General features: G+C 47.4%; 1 protein-coding gene across 1 annotated transcript in view; it reads right to left on the bottom strand.

Moving 5' to 3' along the window:
* The window catches only part of YPEL2 (yippee like 2), a 69,798-nt gene extending 57,005 nt beyond the window's left edge, over nt 1-12,793 (bottom strand). Inside the window, exon 1 of the mRNA XM_003817367.5 lies at nt 12,483-12,793. The gene's annotated coding sequence lies outside the window, so the exon portion shown is untranslated. The remainder of the gene's footprint in view (nt 1-12,482) is intronic.
* Between the last annotated feature and the right edge of the window lie 7,430 nt (nt 12,794-20,223).

The raw sequence follows: 20,223 nt of genomic DNA, 5'->3' as shown, positions 1-20,223 counted from the left end.
TGCAACCGCTGCTTCCCAGGTTCAAGCAGTTCTGCTGCTTCACCCTCCCGGGTAGCTGGGATTACAGGCATGTACCACCACTGCTGGCTAATTTTTGTATTTTTAGTAGAGACGGGGTTTCGCCAAGTTGGCCAGGCTGGTCTCGAACTCCTGACCTCAGGTGGTCCACCTGCCTCAGCCTCTCAAAGTGCTGGGATTACAGATGTGAGCCACAAACACTACTACTTTTGAATGCTAACACTATTTGGACTTGGTGCTGCCTTCAGTTGCCTTCATCTGAAATGCTCCTTAATGGGCTTTACTGTGTTTCTCTGGATTCTTCTCCTACCTCTCTGTTTGAGCCTCAATCTCCCTGGCTGTTCTCCTTCCATCGTTCTTGGCAGTGCTTCTGCCACGTGCCTCTGACTTCTTGTTCCCCTGGGCCTTCTTACCCACACCCTCTCAAGCCCTCTAAACCTGTGCCTTCTACTCCTGAACTCTTGACCCCTTTGTAAAGGATGTCTCCATGCTGGGCACAGTGGCTCATGCCTGTAATCCCAGCACTTTGGGAGGCTGAGGTGGAAGGATCATTTGAGCCCAGGAGTTCCAGACCAGCCTGGGCAATGTAGTGAGACTCCTGTCACCTTCATTCCAATTCTGTTCCTGCTTCCAGTTGCCCAAGCAGGAAACACCCTTTATGCTCTCCCTTCTATGTCATACTTCATTTGTCCCCTAGACAGTTGGTTCTGCTTCTTAGATGCACCCTCCCATTGCCACCCTCAGTCACCAGCAGCAGCACTGTGAACCCCATCTTCTCTCATCCTGGACTACTGCGACAGCTTCCCGTAGGTCTCCCTGACTCAGCTCTTACCTCTCCAGCCCATTCTAGAATTCTGTTTATAAAACACAACCTGATCACACACTTTCACATTTCAAAACCTCCAGTGGTTTCCTAGTAGCTTACAAGATGTGGTCCAACCCTTCAGGTGGCACCAAGAGCCTGGGTCCAACTCTCCTTATATTGTCATCACCTCCCCACCCTACTCCAAACCTGTTTCCTGCAGATCAAACTCAGTCATTATCCTGTGCTCCTTACATTATTCCAGCTCCTATAATGCCTTACCCTACCTTCTCTGCCTACCTTATTCGTTAAGGGATGAGTAAATGCCTGCTCATCCCTTAATACTCAGCTCCAGTAGGACCCTAGCAGAGCTGGTGGTCCCTTCTCCCAGCACACAAAAAACTTAATTTTTCTCTGGAATGGCATTTTATCACACTGTTCATGAATCTCTATCCCCATAAGACTGGGAACTTCTTGCAGTCAAAGGTCCGGCCTTCCAGATCCCCCCAACCCCACCCCCAGTAGTGTCTACAGGACTCACAGCTCCAGCATACTGGAGATCCTTGATAAATGTTAACTGAGTAAAATGAATGGCCATCAGTGAAACCACACTGCCATGTAAAGCTGGTATTTTTTAAATCGCCTTACTCAGTTTGCCACTCTCCAGTACATTTAAAATATCCAATCTGGGCATTACATGGGACTTACACATCATTAATGCTCTACAAAGTTAAAAAGCCAGTAAACTCTTGTGATGCCAACTCATTTGGGCTGGCAGATAGAGTATGAAACTCAGTAGGGCCATGAAATTACCCGGATGAGCCACATCACACAAGCCTCTGATGCTTTTACCTGGCTGCTGTCTGACAGCAGAAACGTTTCCTGCTCTGCCTTTCACACAGTCTGTGTATGCTCCCTTGGGTTAGCTTCCCAAGTGACCCTCCCAGGCGGGCAGGGACTTCCAGACCCCTAGTGAAACGCTTAGAGTTCCAACCTAGGAGTCTTCTTCCAAGGTGGTCCCCACAAAACCCCCAGGACAGTCTGAACTGCTACCCCAGGCAAGAATGAGTCACAAAAAAATGAAGTGTCAGACTTGATTCAAGCCAAGAAGGCAAGGGATCCCTCAACCCTGCCTTGACTATGCAGACGAGAGAGCCAAATGTGCCCTTTTCCTCCAGCCCCAAGAGACTGCCGCCCTTCAACACCAGTCCTTCCTTTTGTATTTGATCATGCTCAGAGATGATAATCCTGGTTAAAACAAAACAAATAGATTCTTCCCATGATCTGTGACCCAGAGAAAAATCTGGTCCATCTTTCTGTCCCCAGACAGGGCTATACTTCAGGTATAATGAAAAACAGCCATTTACAAGATCTATGAAGAAAACAAGGTCTTGGAAAATAGGGTAAGAGATACGGCCTATCTTCAGAAGTTACTGCACCAGGGAACCCTCCCCCTGGCCTCGTCCAGCCCCAACTAAGTCAGGCTCCCCTATGCCACACATATAGCACTATCCACAGCTGTACTTTTACTGAGGTGATTATTTGATTGTCATCTGTGTTTCCCACATTCAAATATCTGCTGAATACATGAATGTGTTGTAGACTCTGGGCACTGTGTGACCTTGATTTCTCTTTAAACTGCTGGTCCCCCAGGGCACAGCTGGGGCCCCAATTAGCTACCAACCACCCATCCTAAATCTGCCAATACAATTCTGTTGTTCAGCTGTCAGCATGCCTTTGGCTTTCTGACTTTAATCTCCCAATTCAAATAAATCCAAAACTCTAGACTCTGACATCTGTGGCTGGGCTCCCCGCCTTTCCGCAATTGGAATTTGGAAATTGAACTTTTTAAAAACTGAAGAGCAAAAAAGGGAAGAGGCACTTTCAAAAGGTTGCTTATATGTCTAAAGACCCAGCCATCGCCAGCCCAAAGTTGGAAGTTATTTTGTTCTGGGAATTATTAAACTGTCATCCAGTGGTGCCATTTACTGAGGGAGAGGAAAGGCGGTGGGGTGGGAAAGGGAGGAGACTCACTCTCCAGCACATTTCTGGGTTTCTTCTCTGAATGGGAATAGCAGATAGATTTTAACAAGAATCGAAGTCCCTGTTCTCCTTCAATCCGCCTTCTTAAAAGTGCTTCCACCACGTGCCTCTGATCCTTTGAGGCCCAGCAAATGCACGCAGCCTGTTTACCTTTTTAATATAACTTTTTTTTTTCCTGAGACGTTGTTTCGCACTTGTTGCCCACACTGGAGTGCAATGGCACAATCTGGCTCACTGCAACCTGCGCCTCCCAGGTTCAAGCAATTCTCCTGCCTCCGCCTCCCAAGTAGCTGGGATTATAGGCACCCGCCACCACACCCGGCTAATTTTTGTATTTTTAGTAGGGACGGGTTTTGCCATGTTGTCCAGACTGGTCTGGAACTCCTGACCTCAGGAGATGCTGGGATTACAGGCATGAGTCACCGCGCCTGGCCTTTTTTTTTTTGAGACGGAGTCTCGCTCTGTAGCCCAGGCTGGAGTGCAGTGGTGCGATCTCCGCTCATTGCAAGCTCCGCCTCCCGGGTTCAAGCCATTCTCCTGCCTCAGCCTCCCGAGTAGCTGGGACTACAGGCACCAGCCACCACGCTTGGCTAATTTTTTGTATTTTTAGTAGAGATGGGATTTCACCTTGTTAGTCAGGATGGTCTCCGCCCACCTCGGCCTCCCAAAGTGCTGGGATTACAGGGGTTTCGCTATGTTGGCCAGGCTGGTCTGGAACACCTGACCTCAGGCTATCTGCCCGCCTCAGCATCTCAAAGTACTGGGATTACAGGCGTGAGCCACCGCGCCCGGCCACCTTAATTTTTTAAAGTTCCGCAAAACGGCCGGGTGCGGTGGCTCACGCCTGTAATCCCAGCACTTTGAGATGCTGAGGCGGGCAGATAGCCTGAGGTCAGGTGTTCCAGACCAGCCTGGCCAACATGGCGAAACCCCGTCTCTACTAAAAATACAAAAATTAGCCAGGCGTGGTGGCACACGCCTGTAATCCCAGCTACTTGGGAGGGTGAGGCAGGGGAATCACTTAAACCTGGGAGGCTGAGGTTGCAGTGACCGAGATGGCGCCACTGCACTCCAGCCTGGGCAACAGAGCAAGACATCGCCATTTCAAAAAAAAAAAAGTTTGGCCGGGTGCGGTGGCTCACGCCTGTAATCCCAGCACTTTGAAAGGCTGAGGTGGGCGGATTACAAGGTCAGGAGTTCGAGATCATCCTGGCTAACACGGTGAAACCCCGTCTCTACTGAAAGTATACAAAATTAGCTGAGCGAGGTGGTGGGTGCCTGTAGTCCCAGCTACTTGGGAGGCTGAGGCAGGAGAATGGCGTGAACCCGGAGGGCGGAGCCTGCAGTGAGCCGAGATCGCACCACTGCACTCCAGCCTGGGCAACAGAGCAAGACTCTGTCTCAAAAAAAAATAATAATAAAGTTCCAGCTGGGCGCGGTGGCTCACGCCTGTAATCCCAGCACTTTGGGAGGCCAAGGCGGGTGGATCACCTGAGGTCAGGAGTTCGAGACCAGCCTGGCCAACGTAGTGAAACCCCGTCTCTACTAAAAATACAAAAATTAGCCGGGCGTAGTGGCAGGTGCCTGTAATCCCAGCTACTCGGGAGGCTGGGGCAGGACGATCGCTTGAACCTGGGGGGTGGAGATTGCAGTGAGCTGAGATCACACCATTGTACTCCAGCTTGGGCAACAAGAGTGAAACTCCATCTCAAAAAAAAAAAAAAAAAAAAAAGTTCCACAAAATTAGTTGTTTCTCAGTCAGACTTCCCACTAGATTGCAAACCATTCCTGGCCATGGTTAATCAGCCATGAGACCATGTCTGGTTAATCAGCCCTCATACGCAGCCCAAAGCTTGGCAAGAGGAGCTCAGAAAGCTCAGTAAGCCTTGGTTGGAGGAAGGTAGGAAGTGAGGGCAGTTTGGGAGAGAGACCCTGGAACAACTGCAGATAAACCTCCAGGATTCTACAATTTATTAATTCCCTGTTATGCGTCTATGAGGGGTCATATCTCAATTAATCCTCACAACAACCCAGGGAGACAGGCATTATGATGATGACTCCTGCTTTCCAGACACAGAAAAAGGAACAATTTGCCCAAGATCACACAATTAGAGAGGACCAAAACCAGGATTCAAATCCCCCGTCCCTTGCAAGTAGATCCTTCCTCCCCAAACCAGCCAGAGAAGAGTCTGAGGAAGTGTATTCTCAGTCCCTGAATTCCTTCCAGAGCTTCAAGCAGAATGGGAGAGTCTAAGTCAACTCAACATGAAGACGTCAAGTTCTCTCTAAACACCCTCAGACTCTCAGCTCAATGCTTCAACATTAAATTGCCGAAATGGGAGAAAACAAATGAGGGATGGGAATAACCTGAGCCAGAAGGTGGGACAACAGATTAGGCACAAGAAAAAGGGAGTTTTCAGCTCTTGTTGTACCTCTCTGCTAATGAAGTACTTAGCTTTAAGGCTGCAGTTAAGTGTGGGGATAACTTCTCCTCAAATCCTAACAGAAAAAAAGAGCCCCGCGAGCAAAACAAACTGCAAGCCCTATTTAATTTAGGTTTATGTAATGTGCACGTTCATACCATTAACGTAACCTGTCCTGAAAGTTAATTCATATCTCTCTTATGGTTCACTTGGCAATGGGTCAATGTAGGGAGGGACCCCCAACAGACAAAGACCGAAGTGGTAAAAGAAGAAACAAAGCGTTGGGGGGGGGGGGGGCGCAGATATCCTGGATGACGTGTAGGGGCAACACGAAGGAAAAAGCAAAAATAGAAAGAGCAAGGGCAAGGGGGCCAAAAGCCAAGGCTGCTTGGTAGCTCCTGCCAGAGGGATCAACCACGACCTCAGTGGTTTCCAGACCTCAGTCATGTGTGGGGTTGGCTGCTTTAGAAGAACCTGGGAAACAGTTTTTCAGGGGTTGTTACTATTTTCTTGTTTTTGTTACAAATTCCCCATCCTGAAAATTCTGATTTTGTAGGCCTTTAGGAGGACGATGAATTCTTAAGGCAGCCAGCTTCGAGAATCCCTAGAGATAGCCTCCCTCCTGGAGACGCCTATGATCTGAGGCAATTAGCCATTGTGCAGTGCTCTTCACCCTTACTGTGAAGGAAGTCACAGTCCACTCCCACGGAGTGCTCTATCTGCAGCCATGGTAGCTGAGAACTACATCCCAGTGCCCTCTTTCCCCATCTCACGTGCTTCCTGAACATTCCCCATACACTCCCTCTTATATTCACGCCTCGGTGCCTTTGCACAACTGTTCCCCATGGAATGTTTCTGTATGTGTAAATCCTCTTCATTCTTCACCAATCCATCTCGAAAATAGGGATCAAAATATTCCTGATGGGCAGGATCTGTTCCGTGCCTACACTTATTTGCCTCAGGTACTCCTGAACAGAATGTCTTGAGAAAACAAAATACAAATCACTAGAAAGGTCAGTATTTCCTAGAACTAAAAATTTCATATCAGGTAAAACAAAGCCACTTTCTCTGGTGCAACTGAACTCGGTCACCATTCACACCCAGAAGATCATGTTTGAACCTCAGTGGCACCCATCTGCCAACTGGATGTCAAGCCTTCCTTTCCCAGTGAGAAACAGACAAAGGAACTCCAGACACTGGAGGGTAACCTCATGTGGAGCCAGCAATCCAGTTTCGAATCAAAGCCACTCAGTCTAGACACACTGCTTTTAAGACCACAGGGGAGGGCTGACTGCTCTGTAGCTCAGGAGACCCAGGTGTTGCTGACCCATCCAGGTAACAGGAATGCAGGTGGCACTGCTGCACCTCGCAAGCAGAATGCTGCTCTGCCTCGTTTCAGAGAGAAGGTAGACTCTGCCTAGAATGGAGACATGGGCTATTTAGGGTTTAGATGAGGAGCTGGTATTATTCCAGAATGTGCAGAAGTAGGAAGAGGCCTGGGTCTGAGAAACAGAAGGTATGGTTTATAGCTTCCGCTTTGCCCTAATTAGCACTATGTCTTAAAACAAGTCCTTTTTGTCTGTTTGAACCTCAATGTGTATATCTCCAAAATGTTAACACCTAAACAGACTTTAATGCCCAACCCAGTATATACCTAATTAATAGAAAACAAAAATTACAAGGTTAACACTAGAAAAAATTAGGATGCAGGGCCCTACATAGTCACTAAAATCAAGCCACAAATTTCACTCTGTACTTCCTGGTAGCCAAAGCAAAAAGAGAAATATCATGCTATAAATTTCCAATTTCCACAAAAGAAAAAGCATACCAGGTTTTCAGGAGAGGCAAAGCTTTTCAGAGACATTAGGTTCTAAAAGAATTTCTCCCATGAACTTCTTAAAGGGGGCATTGAATCTGTAGCTAGTCTTCAACAATATAAACCCTTATAAGAATTACAGTAACAAGTTATATAAAGCTATTTCTGACAGTGTCCTTCCATAAAGCAAAGGGCAGACACTGAAACCCAACTCAGTAAAAATAACAACGGAGGGGCTGACATAATGGCACACGCAGATGGCCCAGCCTAATCAAGTCTAAAACCAAGAATCGCCACAGGAGCAGATAGAAAACATGTCCTTCCAAAAACTTCTGTAACTGTTACTTCTTCCAGGTGGGTGTTGGGCAGCAGTCAGCTTGCGAATACATGGTTTCTAAATTCCATTCCAGTTCAAATAGATGTAAGTGGCATTTTCAGTCTTTACTTACTTATACTAAGAAGTCCTCCTCTGACCCCACCACACACTGTCCACTCCCAAATCAATGGATTGAGAATGGATTCCTCTGAGCCAGAGAGAGGGGAATCCACCTATTAATATTAGTGCTGTTATTAATAGCTAGCACTGAGTGCTTAGGTGCCAGGCTCTGTACCTGGTTTCCCCTGCAGTCTCATTTAATCCTCCCATCAGTCCCGTGTGATGCAAACTATTATTAGTACCATTTTAAAAATAAGGAACAAAGATTTAGAGAATTTTAGTAGATTGCCAAGGTCACAGAGCTAATTACCCAGGTCTTTCTGATTCCAAAGTCCAGGCTCTTAGCCCCACATATAGTGCCTCCCGGTATTAATGAAATGTGATTACTGATAGAAATGCTAACATTTGTTAGAAGAAAACAAACAGTGAGGCCTAGAATAAGGTTAATGGGGTAGGTAAGTTGTTTATTATTAATGACAACAAAATATCAATGGAGCTTTTGGAGGCTTTGCCAACCTATAAATGGAATAAAGGAATGAAAACTATTGTGAAAAGCAGAAATAGTGCAAGTGAAAGTAATTCTGAGAGAATACTATATTATCCCAGAAAAAGAGAATTATCTTTTCCTCTTAAAGTATATTTCCTCCTCTAGAGATTCTAAACCTTGGTTCTCTTGGTCATTCATGCATTCAACCAACAAATATTTATCCAGTGTCTACTCTACACCAAGCATTTTCAGCAGTAAGCAAGACAGAAAAGCTCTCAAGCTTCCGTGTCGGCAAACAAGTAGATAATATATTTCCAGACGGTATTAAAGTGCTTTGAAGAAAATAAAGTTAAGGGGATTAAGAGAGGCTGAGGGGCAGAGAAGGGAGGAGCTGTTCTAGATAACTGGTCCGTCAGGAAGTAGCTCTGAGAACCAAGTGAGAGTCAGCCACGCAAAAATTTGGAGAAAAAGCCAAGCACGGTGGCTTATGCCTGTAATCCCAAGACTTGTCAGAGGCTGAGGCAGGCAGATCACCTGAGGTCAGGAGTTCAAGACCAGCCTGGACAATATGGTGAAACCCCGTCTCCACTAAAAATACAAAAATTAGCCGGGCGTGGTGGGGTGTGCCTGTAATCCCAGCTACTTGGGAGGCTGAGGCAGGAGAATCACTTGAATCAGGGAGGCAGAGGTTGCAGTGAGCAGATCACACCACTGCACTCCAGCCTGGGCAAGAGCAAGACCCTGTCTAAAACAGAAAAGAAAAATTTGGAGAAAGAATCCTGGAAAGAGTTACTACCAGTAGAAAAGCCCTGTGACAAACATAAGTATGGCATGTTTCAGAAACCTCAGAAAGGCGAGCTTTTCTCAAGCAGGAAGAAGCAGAGTGGACAGGGTGGGGATTGGTAAGAGATGAGGCAGAAGATGGGGGAGTAGGACGAGCCGTGTGGTGCCTACAGGGAAAGGAATTAGATTATATCTGAAGGGCAATGGGAAGCCACTGGCAAATTGGCGACAAGAGAATAGCAAATTCTAATTTACTTTTAAGCTCTCCAGTGCTATATCCACAGCTCCCAGGTAAACAAACTCAGGCAGTACAATACTTCACAGACTCAAGTGTATCGCCTTTCGTTAAGGACAATGTCACTGAAAACTAACAACTCTAAAAAATATCTTTAGCCTGCAGGCCCTGGCTGGCTTTCCATCATTACAGGCTCAAGTTGAAAATGATGCTTCTTCCTTTTCCAAAACTTTATACCTTTTTATGCTCAGGGGAATGCAGTTGTCAGAGCACCTAGTGGTTTGCCTGACAAACCCTAAGGAAATGCCAAGGTAATTTACAATGGGAATTGATCACATCCTCCATCTGAATCTCACCTCAACATCTCTTCCTTCTGGCTTTTCCAATCCTGGGACATCTTATCCCTTGTCATCCTTTTGTTGCTTTCTTTTCTCCATATGCTCAAAACTAAACATTCTGAATGTGAGTTGCTTGGCCAAACTGAACATTATTAAAGTTAATTTTTAAAATCCCACGCTTGATGCTCCCATAAGGCACACCTTTAGCAAGAAGGGCTACAGTGGAAGTTGAATTTGGATAGAGTCCTTTTTGAAGCTAAATCGCAGCTTTCATTAATTCAAATAAATGTATCCTACCAATATGTCTGGACACAATAACTAAGAGGGAAAAATCTAACCTGTGGCTGCATCAGGGGTGTGTGTGTGTTTGTGCCTGAAGGCAGATAACAGCATCAGAAACTGGATGCCTAACAAGATTCACCTGCACACAGGGACTGGGCCATCACAATGGGAAGTAACCAGGACTGGGGTAGCCCAGGAGGTATGGGAACTTGTGCCTCTTATTAAGACCTGATGGTAGACAAACTCCTGACTCCTCACCCCCCCCCAAATAAAAAGAGTCACCTGCCTGCCTTCCCCCGAGGCTATGCAGTCTGGAATACACGGATACTAAACAAAATCAACCTCTTCTTCAGCTGGCCAATTGTGAATCTCCCAGGCACAATGACTGTGTGGCTGCCTCAAAACCGTGAAAATCATTAAGACAATGAAGAATTCACATAATCTATGAACAGCACAGCAACTCACGCAACTCATCGGCACTACTCACATCTCCAACCCCCACACACCTAGAAACATCTCCTGGTACACAACACTGTGCAGCAGCCCTCAAACAGGCTGGAGTGGAGAGGGAGAGATACCAGTCTCTTAAAGCCAACTGCTTCATGGCAGTTGAGAACAAACAATACTGTGCCCTTAGACTTTTCAAAGCCTAAGCTAGTGTGACTGGCAGCTGAGTGATTTTGGGATTGCAGAGTATGGGGTCACATACCTGACTGCACTTCAGAGCCAAGTTAATACCTTTCATTGTTCACTGCCTCCAGTTCCCACTAGATCAGGGGCTCTTATCAACCACCTGCATCACAATCTCATGGGTCCCCTGGTAAAAATGCAGATTCCTGTGGCCCACTGAAAATAAACATCTGCGGAGTAGTCTGACAAACTATTTTTAAACACTACCCAGGTCATCTTTATACACATTTAAGTTTGAGGACCTCTGCCCTAAAGCGATGCTTCTCAAACTATGGGTCAGGACCTGCTTGGTCAGGAAATCAAATTAATGGGTCATAACCAGCAGTTGATTTTTTTAAATGAAGTAGGAAAAAAAACCTTTAAAACAGCACACTGCAGGGAGTAAGGATAATTATTGTTCTCTGAAACTTATTTCAGTTACAGACCTGTATGCAGTGCAGGTCCCACTCAAAGTCTGAAAACCATGCTCCTAGAGGGAAGAAGGAAAACAGTTTTCTCGCGCATGGTGTTTATTTTCCATTTTCCACCCCTAACTCTAAGCTTCTTGATTTTGGTTCAAGCACAGAAATATCAAGACAGATCCAAGAAATGCTGTCATTGAATGCTAACCTGCGGCGGCAAAGCCCAACTGAGGAAGCGGATGAGGCTCCCACTGCACTCCTGCCTGAGATCCTATCATGGAGCTGGGGACAGGGGATGGTGCCAAGGGGGAAGTCTGCACAGCTCTCCCCAGGCTGGGCCTGTTTCTGGGGAAAAGAACTTGCAGCCACTCAAAACACAGTTTAGAAGAATGAAAATGTTCCTCACCGGAGTCAAGACTCAGCCATTCATAGGCCCTGTGGCCCCCAGAGGCAGGAAAGCACGCGGGAGCAATAACCATGTGAAATCAAGTCCCACCCCAGAGCCAGTGAGGCGGTTTACTGAACTTCTTGCATCTTTAATGCTCTGTGAGGCACAGGGAAGCTGACCGCTACCCTTCTTGCCCAATGCTTTGGAACAAGGAAGAACAAGGAAGGAAAAAAAGACAGCTGTCTCGTTAGCCTTCAGATTCACCAAAGGCAAGGACTCACTCAAGAGCCTCCCAAGTTGCAAGGACAGCAAATCAGCAAGGAGGCCAGAAAGCAAAAACCCCACAAAGCTTCGGAGCATTTCTCTGGGGCCTTTCACAGCGGCGGGACTGGGGGGCGGGCGAGGGTGCAGCTCCGCTCCAAGCGGAGGAAAACAAGACACTCGCTCACCTGGCTTTTTAAACTCTCGCAGCTAAGACTGAAGGCAGAGGTAGCAATCTTCTGGACAAGAAGTCCAGAAGAACAGGTGTCCCCCACCCCCGCACGCCCCCAAGACCGGAGAAAAGCCCACCACTCCGGGAAAGACACCAGAGGAGGTCGGCGGCCAAGCAGGGTGAACTGGAATTGGCGAAAGGTCGGGGCCGCCCCTAAGCGCCAGCTCCGGGGAGGCGCTCGCGGCAGAGGCCCCCGCGTTCCGTCGGGCAGGACCTCGCGCCCACCCCCTTGGCAAGGACACCGGGGAGGCGCCGGGACGCGGCCAGGGAGGAACTCGGCTGCGGTTACCTCGACCCGGGTCGGGGCAGACGACGCGCTCCGAGAAATTTCGAGGGCGCCCAGTCCCACAGTGGAAGGCCCCCAGGGCGGCGCCCCTGGACCTAAGTGTCCCCAGGACTCTCCGAGGGAGACGCGGCGTCACGAGAGGACGGAGGGCGTCCCCAGCCCCACCCGGACCCCATGGAGTCCGAACCCATGGGGACGACGCGGAGGAGGAAGCGGCGATCCCAGCTCCGCACCCCCGCCCCAAACCTGGCCCCGCAGACTCGCCCAGCCCCTGGCGCGCGTCTCCCGCCCCGGCCCGGGGTCCCGCGCCCTTGGGCTCCCTCCGCGAGCGGCCGCGGGCCCGGCAGTGTTTGTAAACAAACCGGTCACGTGGCCCGGCGGCCGCTCCCCGTCCCCGGCGCCCACTGGGACCCCACGCGGAACCGAGGGCGCCGCACCCCCAACCCCGCGCAGGCCCGGCCGGGGGAGTCCGGAGGCCGGGGCCGGGGACCCAGAGCCCGAGCTGACAGCGCGCCCCACGCCCACGCGCGCCCGGCCCGCGCCGCACTCCGGTGCACTTACCCGGCGACAGGCGGCCCTGTCCGGCCAGCGTGGGGCTTGGCTCCGCTGGGGTGCGCAGCGGCGAAGCGCGGCCCGGCTGGGGCTCGGGCTCCCGGCACGCTCTTAAAGCCACAGTCTCCGCCACCGCAGCGGCCGCCACTCCGCATCCCTCCGGGTCCGGGCCGGGGGCTACCCCGTGATGGACGCGCCCCCGCACCTATCCCCTCGGCTCAGCACATAGCAACACGCCGCGGGTTGGCCGGGCGCAGCCGCAGCCCATCCGCGCAGAGCCAATCATCAGAAGACGGAACTCCGCCCCCCGCTTCCCCGACCGCCCACTCCCCCACCCCTCGGCCCGGCCCAGCCTGGGCTAGGGGAGAGCGGCTGGTTAGGGTCCCGCCTGTCCCGGCAACTTGCCGGAGGGCAGGGACCCAGAGTGCCAAAGCTGGGTGGGCTCTCAGCGCCTAGGAGGAGGCCGTTTATTTGAGTTTGGGGTTTGTCCCCAGGGCAGGGCTGGGATTCCCAGAACCTGGATTGTATTTTGGGGCGGGGGGATTTGCAGTGCGTCTCCCTGGAGGCTCAAGATAGTCATTCCTTTCTTACGTTTTAAACCTCGCCCTAAGCCATAGCCTAAGTTACCAGAAGTGGCCCTCAGGCCCCGGGTAATTGAATTTAAAATGATAGGGGGGAGGGGGGAGGGATAGCATTAGGAGATATACCTAATGCTAAATGACGAGTTAATGGGTGCAGCACACCAACATGTATACATATGTAACAAACCTGCACATTGTGCACATGTACCCTAAAACTTAAAGTATAATAATAATAAAATTAAAAGAAAATGATAGTGCTAGTTCCACCCAGCCCACCCATGCCCTGCTCGGAAGCCAGGCATTTCCCCTCTTCTCTCTGCCCTGCTAGTAATTTCGGCGAATTAAAAGTACGAAAGGGGCTTAGTGGAATTGAAGACCGCCCCATTGCTGCTAATTTTCCATGACTTTCAGAGGCAGATGGCGGTAATTAGAGTGGGATGGTCCGAGTGACCAGAGGGGAGGAGTCCACGTTCTGGGTCACCGGGGTGGTGCTTTTCAAGGAAGAGCAGGTTAAAAAATAACCTCGTGGCAGTCAGGAAACCAGGGAGGCACCAGGTGGGTGGAGTGGGGCAGTTTCCCAGCAGGAAAACAGGACAGTTTGATAAAGAATGTTGGCACGGACAAGGTGAACAAAGCAGGTCCTGCCTTTCGCTCAAGACACTGGGGTTCCGCAGTTCCTCTGGGAACTCCTCCTCCAAGGAAACTAGTGTTTTACTGTGCAGCCATCAGGATGTGAGGTGCTGCAGGAGGTGCAGCTGACTCCCCGCCTTCCACACACTGGTTTGCACGTACACCCAGAATGCTGGCTCACCTGCATCTCCACCCAGCTGTTTTTAAAATATGCTTGGTCAACCAAATTGTGTTCAGTTAATATCTATTGCATGTGAATCCAGTCACCAAGGTTAGTAAAAACAACAGAACACCCCAAATACCTCAGTATTGTGGGGCTGACATATCAGCCTCAGATTTGCAGTTTCAATGTAAACAAAGGCTATGTCCTGGTTCACAACTGACTAGTTTGGAGAGTCTAAAACGGGGGGGGAAATGCTTTCAGATGAGAGGAATCACAAACAAGAACTGTTTAGCATTTAATCCTTAATCTAAGATGTGATGGATTCTTTAGATTAGTAAGAGCTTGCCGTCTCACCCTGATCTGCTTCTTGAGCAAGTTTCTTTGTCTCTCCAGGCCTAGGTTTCCACAGTTTAAAACAAGGAGGGTTGAAATAGGATGATCTCAAGTCCCTTCCAGCCCTGAAATTCTAAGTAGGGCCAGAAAGTCATGTTTGTTACAACGTTTCCGCAATATTGTGTGAGCGAATATTTGTGTTGCCACATCACCACTTCCTAACAGTAGATGCTGAATTAGTTTAACACCCTAGGATATTGGTATGTTATGTAACAAGACTGGTGGCTACTGTTTCTGTTTAAATAAAAGATAACGTTAGCTAAAGAAGACTAGCCTGATACAGTGGTTTCAGAGGGAACTCTGAGGACCCCTTCAGGCCTGCTGTGTGTATGCAGGGGACTGGAAGAGGCCCCAGACCTTAGGGTCAGGAGACAATAAAACCAGCCAGCCGGCCAACAACAAAAAAAGTGTTAAGCCTGATCATGCCTCCTCCCAGTCAAAAAGAGCCAAGCATTTTGAGCTGGTAAAGGAGAAGGGAGAGGTGAAACAATGAAGTAAGTGAAACAAAGTAATAGATGCAACTTCTCTGAACCCAGAGGGGGCACTTGAATTGTCCCTCAATACATTTTCTCAGTGCCTACTATGAGCAAAATTTCCTGCTTGACCTGGATGATAGTATTCTGAAGAATCTACTGAGAGGAGAGACGCTGAGGCCAATGGAGAGTTGGTGAAATGAGACAGATGTTTATCCTGGAAAGCAAAAAGAGATGGAGAGAGAGAGAGAAATAAACAAATTTGTTCAGAGTCAGCCAAGGCTTAAACAAACAAACAAACAAAAACCCTTGCTGGTAAAAGTTTGAGAGATTCCTGGCCTCACAGATTATCAGCCTGCCTTTGTCAATGGAACAGTACCTCTGTCTCCTCTGTGTGAAGCCAAATTCATTCCTTCCCAGAGCCTTCACGGAATTATTTTCCAGCAACCTCTCACTAATCCCATCTTCCAGCTGTTGCCATACTGGTGCTACTGCTGCTGTGAACAGAGTCACTTTTATGTGTTCACCTTACTTAACCTCTCAACCTTCACATTATTAATTTGAAATAATTAATTATATCTTCCTTCCCCTCACCCGCCATCCCCCAGTTCATCAACAGGTCCTGTCAGTTTCACTTCACAAATATGTATTTGCTGTGAACACATCTGCCTTTGCTGCTGCACCCTGGTTGGAGCCACCAACATCTCTTGCCTAGAATAAGCAACAGCTTCCCAACTGATCTCCCTGCTTCCAGCCCATTCTCTGTGCAGCAGCCAGATGGTACTTCTAAACAAACTCCTTCTGGTGGCCCACAGGCCCTAGTAACCAGGCCTGCCAACCTCTCTGGTCTTCCACCATCTGTCCTTTGCTCAAACTGCTGCAGTCAAGCTGGCCTTTTTTTTGTTCCTCGTCCTGTTGTAGGGTGTTTGTATTTGCCATCCCCTCCACCTGGAATACCTTGCCCCCAGAAGGCTGCCTCTTCACCATTTGGTTCTGAGGTCAAATGCCAGGTGCAGTGGCTCATGCCTGTAATCCCAGCACTTTGGAAGGCCAGAGCAGGCAGATCACCTGAGGTCAGGTGTTCGAGACCAGCCAAAATGGTGAAACACCATCTCTACTAAAAATACAAAAATTAGCTGGGCATGGTGGCGGGCGCCTGTAATCCCAGCTTCTAGGGAGGCTGAGGCAAGAGAATCGTTTCAACAGGAGGCGGAGGTTGCAGTGAGCCAAGATCACACCACTGCACTCCAGCCTGGGAGACAGAGCAAGACTCCGTTTAAAAAAAAAAAAAAAAAGCCTCCTCCAGAGAGGAGGACTACCCATTCATACATGCCATGCCCCCTTTCTATCATAACCCCAATTTATTTTCTTCATAATACATATCACTCTCTCAAATAATCTTTTTCATTTCTTTGTGCTTTTTTTTTTTTTTGGTCCCATCCAGCTCTGAAGTGTAAACTCTGTGTAAACATCAGAGGGACCTGTCTGTCTTGCTTCCTGTTGTGTCCCCAGTGCCAAGAACAGTGACTAGCACTCAACAAATTTTTGAGTGACTATCTGAACAAATGCATGAATGTGCCTACTGCCTCATATCTTTGTCCCTGCGGCTTCTTTCACTTGGAATATTGTTCTCTCCTTTACCCCCTTCCCCACCCCTCAGCCCTTTCCTCTCATCCCATCTCAAATCCATTTGCCTGATGATTCAGTCCAAAGATTGGATCAAGTATCACTTCTGTGGAGGAATTTCCCATAGCCTCCCCAGAAAAATTAATTTTTCTTTTCTTAGTACCCTACATAGCACTTTACTCAGAGCTCCATTACATCACCCCACACTCTACACTCCCAATTAAGAGTTATCAGTTATCTGTCCTCTCTGCCAGTCCTTCTTGGGCTGGAACCTTATCAGATCGTCCTTGTATTTTCAGCACCTGGCACATGGTAGGCCCTCCCTAAGGGTTTATATCTGAGTTGAATCCAGTGGGAATCCAAGCAGAAATTGATAGGATCTGTTCTCAGAGTATACTGATCAACAGATAGAAGTCTTACTTTGTAGTATGATAACATTAAACTTGAAACTTCAGGCTATTCTATATAAAAGGGACAACCTACATTTTAAAAATCACAATACAATGGAAACTTCCTGAAGGCTAGAGGCCACAGGCTCTCACGCTACCATACCACCTGGGAAAATGGCCAGCTCTGCCTGTGTGGGAGGGAGAGCTGCTCCTCACAGGTCTCAGCATACCCCCTCCAAACCTCACTCCAGAACATCACAGAAGAGGGCCTGATGCCATTTTTCCGCAAACAGATTATGGTAACAGTGCTTTGTTTCTTTATGTACAATAAATGCTTTCTCTGAACCCTGTCCAAGTCTCTTATTTTCAGTCATGAAAGTGGCTGATTCTGTGCCTTTCAGACTGTTAACAAGAGAGGGTTGTACCTTGGGCTTCCTGAATGCTTTAACAAAACATTTGCTACCATTTATTGAGCACATATTGTGTGCAGAGCAGTTTATCTTCTATCTAGTTATATTTAATCCTCAAAGCAACCAGCAAGATAGATATTTCCCTCATTTTAAAAAGGAGCTGATGCTATGAAATTTGAACCCTGATCCAACTGGCTTCAAAACCTAATCATTCTTTTTCTTCTACACCGTCAAAGACTAAAACTGCTTACCTTCTGTTATCCTGAAATATCCCAATTGCCTTTACAAGAAAACACCCAAAGATCAAACTACTCCACAAAGCAAAACCCTACGCCAATCTAAAAGATCTGGAAGCAAGAGTGGTGAGGGCTTAGCACCTCCCTCTTAACTACAGTAAAAATCATTTATTTGGTGCTTCCTATGTTTTAGAAACTGGTATAGACATGTTACATGCATTGTTTAATTTAATCGAATATTCACAAGAACCACAGGTCTACATTTTTAAAGCATAATTCCAAAGTCCAAAAAGCTCTGAAAATCCAAAGTTAGTTTGACGTGGCTCACTCGATGGCAAAATTTATCTGACGTGATGACATTTCTAGTCTTTGTTAATTCCACCTAGAATATCCATATGTTTCTTGTAGAAATATTAATGACTGAAAGAGTACAAACTCAGCCTGGCAAGGTGGCTCACACCTCTAATCCCAGCACTTAGGGAGGTAGAGGCAGGCTGATCACTTGAGGCCAGGAGTTTGAAACCAGCCTGGCCAACATGATGAAACCCTGTCTCTACTACTAAAAATACAAAAATTAGCCAGCATGGTGGCACATGCCTGTAATCCCAGCTACTTGGGAGGCTGAAGCAGGAGAATCGCATGAACCTGGGAGGCAGAGGCTACAGTGAGCCAAGATGGCACCACTACACTCCAGCCTGGGCGACAGAGCTAGGCTCTGTCTCTAAATAAATAAATAAATAAATAAATAAGTACAAACTCCCTGGCTTCTCTGTAATATGCAGTATATGAGCTGAAAGATGTGGGAATCTAAAACACATCTATCTCAGGGTTTCAAATAAGAGATTGAGAACTGGCAAGTAAATGTAGGCTCAGAGAGGTTCAGTAATTTTCCCAAGGTCAGCTAGTAATGGTAATGCTAGAATTAGAAATAGATGTGAGGCTGGGCAGCTGGTAAATGGTATTGCTAGAATTAGAAATATATGTGATGCTGGGCATGGTGGCTCACGCCTGTAATCCCACCACTTTGGGAGGCCCAGGCGGGCAGATCACCTGAGGTCAGGAGTTCAAAACCAGTCTGGCCAACATGGTGAAACCCTGTCTCTACTAAAAATACAAAAAAAAAAAAAAAAAAAAAATTAGATGGGCATGGTGGTGCATGCCTGTAATGCCAGCTGCTTGGGAGGCTGAGGCAGGAGAATCGCTTGAACCTGGGAGGTGGAGGTTGCAGTGAGCGGAGATTGCACCATTGCACTCCAGCCTGGTTGACAAGAGAAAAAACTCCATCTCAAAAAAAGAAAGAAAAAACGAAATATATTTGAAACTGAAAAAAAATATTTGGAGCACGTATGACAGACTAAGGACTAATTTTTCTGAAGGCAAAGATACGAAGCGACAGTTCATGGTAGAAGAAAAACAAATAACTTGTAAAGATATGGAAAAAAAGTGTTAAATCTTATAACAAGAAAAATTAAAATTACAATGAGGTGCTATTTTTATCTATCAAAATTGGCAAGTAATGGTGGGGCGTGGTGGCAGGCGCCTGTAGTCCCAGCTACTTGGGAGGCTGAGGCAGGAGAATCGCATAAACCCATGAGGTGGAGGTTGCAGTGAGACAAGATCGGGCCACTGCACTCCAGCCTGGGGTACATAGCGAGACTCTGTCTCAAAAAAACAAACAAACAAAAAAATTGGCAAGTAGTAAACTGTTCAATAACACTGCTTTGGAGAAGATGTGAAAAAACAGCCACTCATATATTGTTAGCAGTAAGGTAAATTGGCATAATTTATTTCTATAGAGGACAATTTGGTAATCTCTCTCAAAATTAGAGATTAAAATCTCTCAAAAATCTCAAGATTAACATACTCAGAAATTTCACTTCTAGGGATTTATTTATTTTAATTTATTTTTATTTTATATATTGTTTAGAGACGGGGGCTCCCTGTGTTGCCCAGGCTGGTTTCAAGCTCCTAGCCTCAAGCAATCCTCTCACCTCAGCCTCCCAAAGTTCTGGGAATACAGGCATGAGCCACCACACTGGCTAGGAATTTTTTTAAAGCATTTTTTGGAAATAGGCTCTTGCTATGTTGCCCAGGCTGGCCTCCAACTCCTGGACTCAAGCAAGCCTTCTACCTGTCTTTCCAGTCACTGGAATTATAGGCAGGCACCACCATGCCTGGCTAGGAGTTTATTTATTTATTTATTATTTTTATTTTTTGAGACGGAGTTTCACTCTTGTCACCCAGGCTGGAGCGCAATGGAACCATCTCTGCTCACTGCAACCTCCACCCGCCTCAGCCTCCCAAAGTGCTGGGATTATAGGCGTGAGCCACCACGCCCAGCCAGAATTTATTTTTAAAATAACTCGCCCACAGCGCTGGGCAAGGTGGCTCACACCTGTAATCCCAGCACTTTGGGAGGCTGAGGCGGGTGGATTCCATGACACCAGGAGTTCAAGACCAGCCTGGCCAAACCCGGCCTCTTCTAAAAATACAAAAATTAGCCAGGCGTGGTAGTGTGGACCTCTAATCCCAGCTGCTAGGGAGTCTGAGGCACTCGAATCACTTGAACTGCAGAGGGTTGCAGTGAGCTGAGATCGTGTCACTGCACTCTAGCCGGGGTGACAGACGGAGACTCTCAAAAAAAGAAAAGAAAAGATAACACACATGTGCACAAAGATGTATGTAAATAGATATTGTAAAATTGTTAGTATTATCAAATGACTGACTCTCTAGGGATGTAACTTTGCAATTGGTTAAAGCCCATTTTACAACTCTCTAACATTGATAATGGTGGATGATTATTTTTTTGTCCAGCAGAAGAGAACCTGAAAGGTTATTATTTTTACCAT

This window comes from Pan paniscus, chromosome 19, assembly GCF_029289425.2.
Source record: "Pan paniscus chromosome 19, NHGRI_mPanPan1-v2.0_pri, whole genome shotgun sequence".
NCBI classification, from domain to species: Eukaryota; Metazoa; Chordata; class Mammalia; order Primates; family Hominidae; genus Pan; species Pan paniscus.
The sequence above is the reverse complement of the archived record's forward strand: the minus strand, read 5'-3'. Positions and strand labels throughout refer to the sequence as shown.